The 10,522-nt window shown below is 32.2% G+C and overlaps 1 long non-coding RNA gene across 1 annotated transcript; it reads left to right on the top strand.

Annotated features, from left to right (window-relative positions):
• Positions 1-7,736: 7,736 nt before the first annotated feature.
• Positions 7,737-9,029, top strand: LOC126734726 (uncharacterized). Its single transcript, XR_007660156.1, has 3 exons — positions 7,737-7,842; positions 8,704-8,865; positions 8,924-9,029. It is a non-coding gene; the product is annotated as an uncharacterized LOC126734726 (long non-coding RNA).
• Positions 9,030-10,522: the final 1,493 nt, after the last annotated feature.

Raw genomic sequence — 10,522 nt, 5'->3', positions numbered from 1 at the left:
AAGCAAACATTTAAAAGATAGTTGGGATTATTTGAAATTAGTTCGGACATTATTTTACAAAACTGTAAACGGCGGTCGTTTACAGTACTTCTTCAAGAATTAAATGAAGATGATTCTTCATTTAATTCTTGAAGAAGTTGAATTTTATATGGGTGCCAATTATTATGTTTTACAATTATCTAGAATAGAATTTTCTGTGATCCGCAAGCCTCCCGTTACATGAGAAAGTTGTCTGGTAGTTAATGTAGAGCTCATACTAACTTCACCGAGAACTGCGACTGCCTCATTTCTCACTGGATTTTCGATATTCCGTTTTTTATTTGCCACCGAACCAGTTTCCCGAAATTTTGCCACTAACTCTAGGATATAACCATGATGTACGTGTTTATCTGCATGTCTCTCATTAAACAAAGTTACCGTTAGTCTCGCACATTGATTGTTTGTAAAATATAATTGAATAATTTCCACTCTTTCCACAATAGAATAAACCCTTTTTGTCTAATCGAAAGAAAAGCACAGAAATAACTAATTCACATCAATTTGTTTACTGAAGATAAAGTCGGATTGTTGACTGATTTTTGATAGTTTAAAAACAATTTTTTACTCATACCACAGATCTAAATAGCTACGCAATTTTGCGTAGCTATTCTGTGCTCATACACCTAAAACATCCAGTAAAATGTTTAGAATTCCATTGCTTGGCGATGCGTAGCTCAAATTTAAAAAACAAAGCGCTATTGTAAAGAAAATTGAATTCCCTTTCAAAAGATGTATCACACCCCTTTCCACCTAAAAAATAAGGTGAATGTCGCCCCCGCTAAGGGGTTTAATGGGTTAACCCCACAAGTTAAACATTTAAACAAAAAATCGTTTTTCTAAAATCAAAAATCAACGGGTGCCCGCGTTTTTGTTTTGTAAATCAAGAAAACTAGCAGGTAACCTCTAAAAACTAGCGCTAAAAGTATTAAACAATGGTATTGTTTCGAAATCTTTGACAAGTTGCCATACTGCGAAAACTCAAGTTAGCAATTTCAAGCTTGGCAGTTGTAACTAGAATAAAAAGACCTTTAAAATAAGCTATCACTTCTATTTAAGATTTTGAGGGTGGTTGCAACATCTGCCAAGAGGTTGATGTTAAGGGGTTGAAAGTATTAAAAAAAATTATCCCCCTAAAATCAAAAATCGACGGGTACGAACATTTTTTTACATTTCTTAAAAAACGGTCCCAAACCTTGCTGGACTGTGTTCGATGTGCCACCCTATAACTGCCAAAGTTGATTGGGAGGGAAAATTATGCAGATTGGGCATTTGCAGTAATGTGTTTGTCTTAGAGGGATTATCGAAGTGTATCGAATACATACCGTTGAATGATATCGTTTTAGTAAGCAAGGCCAAGGCAAAATTGATCCTAACTTCTCGCTATTTATTCACGTAAAAGATAGTAGTTCTGCCAAGGATGTATGGGACAAGTTAAAGAGACTCTGAGGATTCAGGTTTTGCACGTAAAATTGTTTTACTAAGGAAATTAATTCCATTGAGGCTTTTGCTAATTGCAATGCTAATTGCATTGAGGATTCAAGCAATGCTTTTAATGTTGTTTTTTTGTCGGGGAATTTTAACAACTCTGACTGGTATGTGGACTCGGGCTGTAGTGTTCACCTCACGTCAAGGAGTGATTGGCTCGAAAACATGAAGGAAAATTTGCCTGTGAAGGAAATCACTGTGGCAAATAATACCAGGTTGGCTATAGAGGGTTGTGGTGATGTCAACATAACAACAATAGCTAATGGGGAGTATGCTGTTAAAATTTCTGATTTTCTATATGTACCAGGATTGATGACCAATTTATTCTCGGTAAGTCAACTTATTAAAAATCAGATCAACTTTGTTCTGATTCACAACACAACTTTGTGTTTCATAATCAAGGGTGTGACATATATAACAAAAATAGTCAGCTGATAGCTAAAGCTAAATTAGTGGATAATGGATATAAGCTTGATTTTAAGAATTCCCAGATTAATCTAGCAGGTTTGGCAGTATCAAGTGAAATATGGCATAGGCGCTTTGGGCGTTTGAATTACAAAGACTTAAATTCTATGAAAAACGGTTTAGTCACAGGTTTTGAATTTAAGGGGTCAATGGTTAAGCCCAATGAATTGTGTGAAGTTTGCTGTGAAGGGAAACAAAGGAGACTACCCTTTAGTCACAGAGGCAACAGAGCAAATGGTCCATTGGAGGTAATACATGAAGATTTATGTGGTCCAATAGAAGTGACATCTCTTGGGGGCTCCAAATACTTCATGATACTTGAGGATGACTTTACAAGGATGGTTTTTGCCTATTTTCTAAGGAGCAAGGATGAGGTCTTTGATTTCAAGAGTTTAAAAATTTTGTTAAGAATCAAAAGGGTAGCAGGATTAAAATTTTCCGCACTGATCAGGGAACTGAGTTTAATAGTAACAAGTTTAAGGTTTTTTATAAGAAGTTTGGCATTTTGCATCAAGAAACTAATGTTTACATTCCACAACAAAATGGCATGAGTGAAAGGATGTGCCGTACGTTAGTTGAAAAGACTCTTTGTTTATTGTATGATGCAGACCTTGAGGAACTTTTTTGGGCAGAAGCTGTTGCTACTGCAGTTTATCTCAGGAACAGATCGGCAATGTCAGGACTTGAAATTACTTCTTTTGAAAAATGGCATGGCAGGAAACCGGATGTGAGTCAGATCCGCATATTTGGCAGCAAGGGAATGGTCTTAGTCCCCAAAGAGAAGCGTCTTAAGTGGGAGAAAAAGTCGAAGAAAATGGTCTTAGTTGGTTTTAGTGACCATATAAAAGGTTACAGGATGTATGACCCGGAGACAAAGAATATTGTAAAAATTAGAAATGTTATTATTGAAGAGATCAACACACCAGCCAAGCAATACATTTTATGTGAACCACAGGAATCCAGAGATGAAGCTAATCAGGAGAATGGGAATTTAGTGGAGTCTGACTCAGAGGAAGGCTATGACACTGTAGACTCTACCAGTGATGAGGACTTTGTGTTCCCGGGGGCTGATGACACTGTCCAACCTGATGTAGAAAACTTAGAAGTGAGAAGATCTCAAAGACCAATAAAACAAAAACACTATGATAATTATATAACTTATGCCTGTGACGATGGTGTCAATTTTAATGGTTATCCAGAGACTGTAGAGCGAGCCATGTGTAGAGTAGATGCTGAACTTTGGAAGGAAGCCATGGCCGAGGAGGTCAAGAGTTTTGAAGTCAACAACGCTTGGGAACTTGTTGATTGTGTACCAAATTCAACAACTGTGGTTCCATGCAAATGGGTTTTTAAGACTAAGGTTAGTGACACTGGAGAAGTGAAATATCGGGCACGTCTTGTGGCAAAAGGTTGTGTACAGAAGCCTGGAATTGACTATGGTGAAGTGTTTGCACCTGTAGTTAGGCATTTCACATTAAGATTGTTGGTAGGCTTAGCTGTACAATTAGATTTGAAAATTATACATCTGGATGTGAAAACAGCTTTTTTAAACGGTTTTCTTGAACAGGCTGTTTACATGAAACAGCCAGGTGGGTTTGTTATGAAAGACAATAAAAGTAGTGTGTATAAATTTAAAAAAGCTGTTTATGGACTAAAGCAATCATCAAGAGCATGGAATGCAAGGGTGAATGAAGTTTTGTCTAATCTGGGATACAGTAAATCAAAATATGAATGTTGTTTATTTATAAAGCTAGCTAGTTGTTTATTAATAAAAAAATTCATTAACCGTAGTGGCATTATATGTTGATGACTTTTTTGTTTTTTCAAATAATTTAAGGGAAATTGACAATTTAAAATTAAAATTAGGGTTGGAATTTGACATTAAAGACCTAGGCGAAGCCAAACAGTGTTTGGGGGTTAGAATTACAAGGGATTATGAAAATAATACTATTTATTTAGATCAAACAGATTATGTAAATCATGTTTTGAAAAATTTTGGTATGGAAAATTGTAAAGTAGTTAGTACTCCCATAGAAGCTAAGGTGGAAAAGGTAGAAAATAATGAAAATTCTGATTTGAATAATTTGCCCTATCAAAGACTTATTGGAAGTCTTATGTACTTAGCAGTGTTAACTAGGCCGGATATTACATTCGCAGTTAATTACTAAGTCAGTTTAATAACTGTTTTTCCGAATATCATTGGCGAATATCATTAAATACATTAAAGATAATGTATTTAATATAGAGGGATTTGTAGACTCTGATTGGGCCAATGATGCTGATCGAAAATCATATACAGGGTATGTTTTCAGGTTATCAGGGAGGCCAATATCATGGCAAAGTTCTAAACAAAGGTCAACTGCTCTGAGTAGTACAGAGGCAGAATACATAGGTCTTTGTGAGGCCTCAAAGGAAGCAGTTTATTTGAAAAATTTGCTGGGTGAACTTATTGATTTCAAGGGTGTTGTGACTATCTTCAATGATAATCAAAGTGCTCATAAATTGCCTGCAAATCCTGTATTTCATAAAAGGTGTAAGCACATTGATGTAAGGTACCATTTTGTTAGAGAGTATGTTTCAAACAATATGATCAGTATAAAGTATCAGCAGACTAATGAATTGGTGGCTGACATCTTAACAAAGGGGTTACCTAGAGCTAAACATATGTATTTTGTAGACAAGTTAGGTCTAGTATCTTAATACTATTTATTCTTTGAGATAGTGGGGGTGTTGAATATATTATCTCAAAGAATATTTAGGGACGTGGCAACATTGCACATTCCAGTAATGTACTCATTTGTTGTTATCTCGAATGTTTTCTGGTTTGTCATTGTATGACTTGTGTCATGATCAGCTGCGTGAGCTGTGTGTGTAATTTTGTTTTTTTTGCACCATCATGGTTGCTTTTACAAAAATAAATCTTGTTCGTCGGTAGTTTTTTCGCAGTAAACTAGCCTTTTATTTACTTCCTAATAAAAAGTTCTAACAATTTCTAACCTCAGATAAAAGTACTAGTGCTAAAGTATCTTTTGATTGAAAGTGCTCGAGTTATATTAGTCAATAAAATGGAATATAAGGCACTATTATGTAATTTAAGTTGCTGTAAAGACACGGGAATTTTAAAGTTTACACAAAATCCCAATAACAGTTGTTTTTTTTTCTGCTAGTTTACCATGTAATATTGTGGGCGAGATATCAAAATTGATATGTAAGCAACGGATGGCATCATTTAGTGAAGCGACCGATACAAATTGGATTATTCGTTGTACCTGCCCGAATCCGCAGGAACACGAATATCGCGTAACATACAATTGTCGACGCAGCAGTTAAACTAAAAAATAAAAAAGAATCAGCTTGCAGTCGTGATAAATAATGTAATGCTACTATAAATATTATTGTGAACAAATTTAATCGGAACACAAGAAAGAACGATCCTTTACTGAAAAGGGGATTTAATATTATTAAAAAGTTTTTTTTTCTAATATGCCGTTGTGTTTAAGAAATTATAAATTTGCGCATCAATTTATAGATTAATTTTGAACACCCGCATAACGCTGAAGTAACGGAGGTTTTTAGCTACTTAAGAATGAATAAAAGGACTAAAGACATATTTTTAAAATACTTTAAAGATGGAATGACCGCCAATGCAGCCAGAATGTTTCATCAGACATCGACATTTTGGAATCAGCAGAAGTAATTACCCATTGTACTTGCAGATGCACAAAAACATCCTCGGGAGTGGCAAATTAAATATTTGTCTGATAAATGGAAGTAAGTTTCAAATATTGGGTGACTGTAGGGCCTGAAGTCGTTCCACGGTATGGCTTGGAAGAAATGCATTATTTTAAGTACTGGTACAAAAAATATGTTACTCTCTGATTCCAGGCATACCAATAATGCAATTCACGAACCAAAACAGTAACGTCATTTTCGAAAAATGTGTTTTGTTTTTTAGGACCGAGACTACACCTTTTTTATCGCGGCTACCGTAGTATATATGTCTGAAAAAAAAACAAAACACATTTTTCGAAATTGGCGTTACTGTTTTGGTTCGTGAAAATTTCTTGATTATAACAATTATCACACCAATAATAAAAAGAGCTAATGATTGTAGATTCGGTCAGGTATTATTTCAAGTGGTATTTGTCAATTCAAGTGGATAATTTTTTTTTGCTGCAAATAAAATTGGGGCGATTCCTTTAGCTGTCGTGTTACAGTTCAGACAACAATTATACATTAGCATTTTTAGCCGCAAAAGAAGTACTTGGGGAAAAAAGTTTAAAGGTCATGGTTTTCCCAAAAATTGTTTAACTGATGAATGCCCTTAAAGCTGTTTTTCACACTCAGTCTTATTTCTATGCACATTCCATAGTTCTATATAAAAGGAAGACAGAAAAAAAATAATGTTAGAGTTTAGACAAGTGATTTTTGCAAAAACTGATGATGAATGTACGGAATATTTTCAGATTTAATAAAATATTAATATCAAGAAAATTATAAACATTTCAAAACATACCTTGGGACGCTTTGGAAACGTTGTCAAGACTGGTGCTTATATTGCCGTAGTGATTCAATCATTCGCAGAAATAATACTAATAATTACGTTGAGTCGTCAATTCGTATATTTAAACACGTTGGATTAGAATGTTGTCCATCATTTAATGCCTAATGCATTAGTTGACCTACAGCCAAGGTATTTGAAACTTACCACAAAACGCGACCTTTAGAATATGCGAATTTCCGACACACTTCAAACAAACTAGCATATTTAAAGTTTACTAAAAAAATTGATCGTTTACATATAGCTCAATTTAGAAAAAATGTTTATTTCGTGACCATTTGGCCAAGAAGGTCGGTTTTGTAAACATTTATGCGCAATTCACGAAAAATGTGGAATTGAGATTCACACGGTCCCATTATTAACAACCGAGGATATAAAAGAATAAGCTAGATTAGCGTTAGGAGAGAATATACCTGCAGATTTTTTTAAAGACATTAATGATATTTATATTGGATCTGAAGGGGTAGAAATATTAGAAGATATACAAAAGTAAGTGTAAAAAAAAGAAGAAATAAATATACCTAATATTACAGTCTTTAAAAGAGTCAATTGAGAAAAATAATTTCAAAAAAATCATCTTCAGGCTGTCAAGCATATTTCTGAATATTTTTCGAGAATAACTAAAATAGTTTCACTTGATAGTTCAGATAGAGGCACAATTCAAAAATTAAATCATGTCTTAGTCAAAATTACAAATCCAGCACAGGCAGTATGTTTTTTAGCGAAAATAAAAACACTATAAATACCTTAGAACATTGAAAGGCTAGAATTAGTAAACAACAACTTTGTTTGAGTCCAACATGTGCACAGGGGCAAGAGGGGTGTTTTGTTTACAAACATATTTGCCGATTCTCTGTTGTCAAGTCGACGCAAATTTCCAACGGAGGAAATTTTTAGCTATATTTTAACAACCATTATAACATTAATTTAATTTATTTGTGTTGTATTTTATAAGAAAATTTAAAATAAAAAGTATAAATACTACAATTAACCTATTTTAAGAATAAATATAATATCCTTAAGCAAAAAAAAAAAACAAAATTATTAACATTCTTATCCATAAAACTGCTTCTAAAAAATTTGAAGCGACAACACCGGAGCTTAAGCGCCTGAGCCATACGCGTACTGTCATCTGTCAAACGGCTTTTGTTTTTTTCGGGATTCGTGTATTTTCGGTTTCAAGAGGAAAAAGGCCACATTTTAGTGTTTTTTTAAATTGCTAGGATGGGAAAAACTTGTGTCGTTTGTGCCGCATCATGATAAAAAGGTGATTCAAGCCGATCTTTTCACAAGTAAGTACCGATACTTTCATAACATCACATCATAGGGTAACCATCATCATAAACGTAGAATAGGGGATCTTATAGATATAAACCTAATAAAAACTTGAATGTGAAAATGTGCGTAAAATACCAAAATATTTATATTTTTAAATCTAAATATTTTTTTGAACATATTCATCTATCAATAGGCTATAAAAAATATAAAACTAGAATTTTGTCCCTGGTTTTATTGCAGGATTTTATGTTTTTTTTTGTTGTTTTGGCAGAAAGAAGGCAAACCTAATACTCATGTACCTATCTATGTATAGTTATGTTTTTTTAATATAGACATTAGGTAGATAGATGAAATTACTAATTTTTTATTGCCTTTAAAGAATTTTGAAATTTATTTAGATATTGATATCTATGTATAAAGTTAATTTTGTCTTTCCCTAAAATTTGGTCGATGATTTTTTTTTGTTTTACCATATTGCAACTTACAATAATATATATAGTAATTGGCACCACATATTAATTCATAACTGTAACTTTTTTTGCTTTTTGATTAAATATCAAATACTTATTATAGACTGCCTAATATATGCCCAAAGGGAACAATGGATTTCATTAATGGAAATCAACACAATTAAACAGAACATATTTGTTTGTTCAGATCACATCCTTAGAAGTAATTTCTTATATAAGGAAGATAATATTATCAATAGCCAGGCTATAAAACAAATCAGCTCTACCTCAAAGATAATTTTTTTTAAATATATTTTCCTAGTATAAAAAAATCATCACAAAAAGGATTAGTGTTACTCATATAAGCTTTATTTATAACTAATACTAATTAAATTAGGTAAGTGTGTAAAACTATTTTTTTACTAGGATTTCTGATGCACTGGTTAAAAACACAGCAGCGGATAATTCAGTTAATTTACCAAGTGATTTATCCTTCAAAGCTGCAGAGGCAGCTTTCCTGAAGAGTGCAAAAACTTCTTTAGCTTCCAAAATGGTATATAGTACAAACAGTGAAGCTAATATAGATAAGTATGGATAATTAAAATAGATTAATATTTTTGATACACCAAATTTTGTATAATTACAGATCTGATCATTCATCATCAACAATAACTGCATCTGAGATTAATAGTTCTACAGTAATCGTGGGGTCTAGGTCAACAATTACTATTTCTCATCAAAGCCGTTTTTGTTTAACTGGTACACATTCCCTGACTCTGACAAGGAAAAGGTAAAAATACACTCAAAATAGACTATTAGTTTTTTGCCATGTATTATCCTATTCTATATATCTTATTTAAAAGTGATATAGTATTTTATTGTGTTATATTTGTTTAATATTAAAATATTTAATATTAATTAAATGTATGATATTACAAAGATTCTTTATAATAACATACATTTTATTGATCAATTGGATTATCATAATACATTTTTTTAATTTTGGTAATACTATATTTTTATGTATATTATTCTAGGGTAAAATCAAAATGATATCCTGAGGAAGCACTGATGATTTCACTGTTTTAAAAGCTAAATCACTTGTCACCAAATTATAGAAAAAAAAATAAAAAAAATTAAAATTCGAAGATTGCAACAAACAAATTTGCGCCAAAGAAATTGAATTAGATCTCAAGTCATTATTAAAATACTTAAGAAATAATAACATGATTTTCGAAAAATATTGGGCAACATACTACATATTTTATTTGACTTGTAAAAGTACTTGTTTGTATATTACTACTAATAAACTATCTAATCTATTGTACATAGTCTTTATTCTTAGGTAAGCTTTGTTTTTTAGTATAAATTAATATGATATAATAATTGGTATTAGGTATTATATAGGTCACTATTAAATGTTTCAAAACCATTATACAGGCTAAATACTCATAATAAAAATCTTATAACCTACAAAAAACCGGCAACTCCTTCACAATTTAAACATCCTTGTAGTTTTAACTTTTTCCGTTGAAGCAATACTGTCTCTTTGAAAAAGTCAGCACCATAGAAGTATATTTTATGTGATATAAGTAAGTGATGTAAAACTGCGTTTTGTCCAATATAACAATAACAATAAAATTTTGCAAAATGTTAAAAATTTGTGTCTTAAAACATGATTTATTAAGAAATCTATAATATTATATTAATAAAATATTTAATTTCCATAAAAATGCTTTGACAAAAATGCTGCCTTTTATTAGGACCTTCCTCTAATGAAGTCCGTTAAAAAAAAACACATAAATAGCTCGTAAATGGTAATATAACTTATAGTCAAACTCTTTAATAATTAATAAAAATTTATCAGGTAAATATTTGTTGACGACGTCACTGGTAAAGAGTGCTTGTATCGGTGACATCAACAATGCGATCGAGCGGCGTTGCGATGCCATTACCGTTTTCTCGTTTCTTCGTACTTTATTTTCGTACTATATTGACTTCGATATAGAGTATCTTATCAAATTTATTTCAAAAAAATGCTTGATATTTTATTAAAGGGGAGTAGTAGTATTGTTTTGTGCCTTCGGAAACAACTGAAAATTTTTATGCTATTATAAAGTGATTTTTGCCATTTCTCTATAAGCATTTGGCATCATTGCATCAGAGATGTTGCAAGCAAACAAACCTGCCCATAGTTCCACGGCATGCTACTTCTAGCCTTTCAATGTTCTAAGATAAATACCGA

This window comes from Anthonomus grandis, chromosome 3, assembly GCF_022605725.1.
Source record: "Anthonomus grandis grandis chromosome 3, icAntGran1.3, whole genome shotgun sequence".
NCBI lineage: Eukaryota > Metazoa > Arthropoda > Insecta > Coleoptera > Curculionidae > Anthonomus > Anthonomus grandis.
The sequence above is the reverse complement of the archived record's forward strand: the minus strand, read 5'-3'. Positions and strand labels throughout refer to the sequence as shown.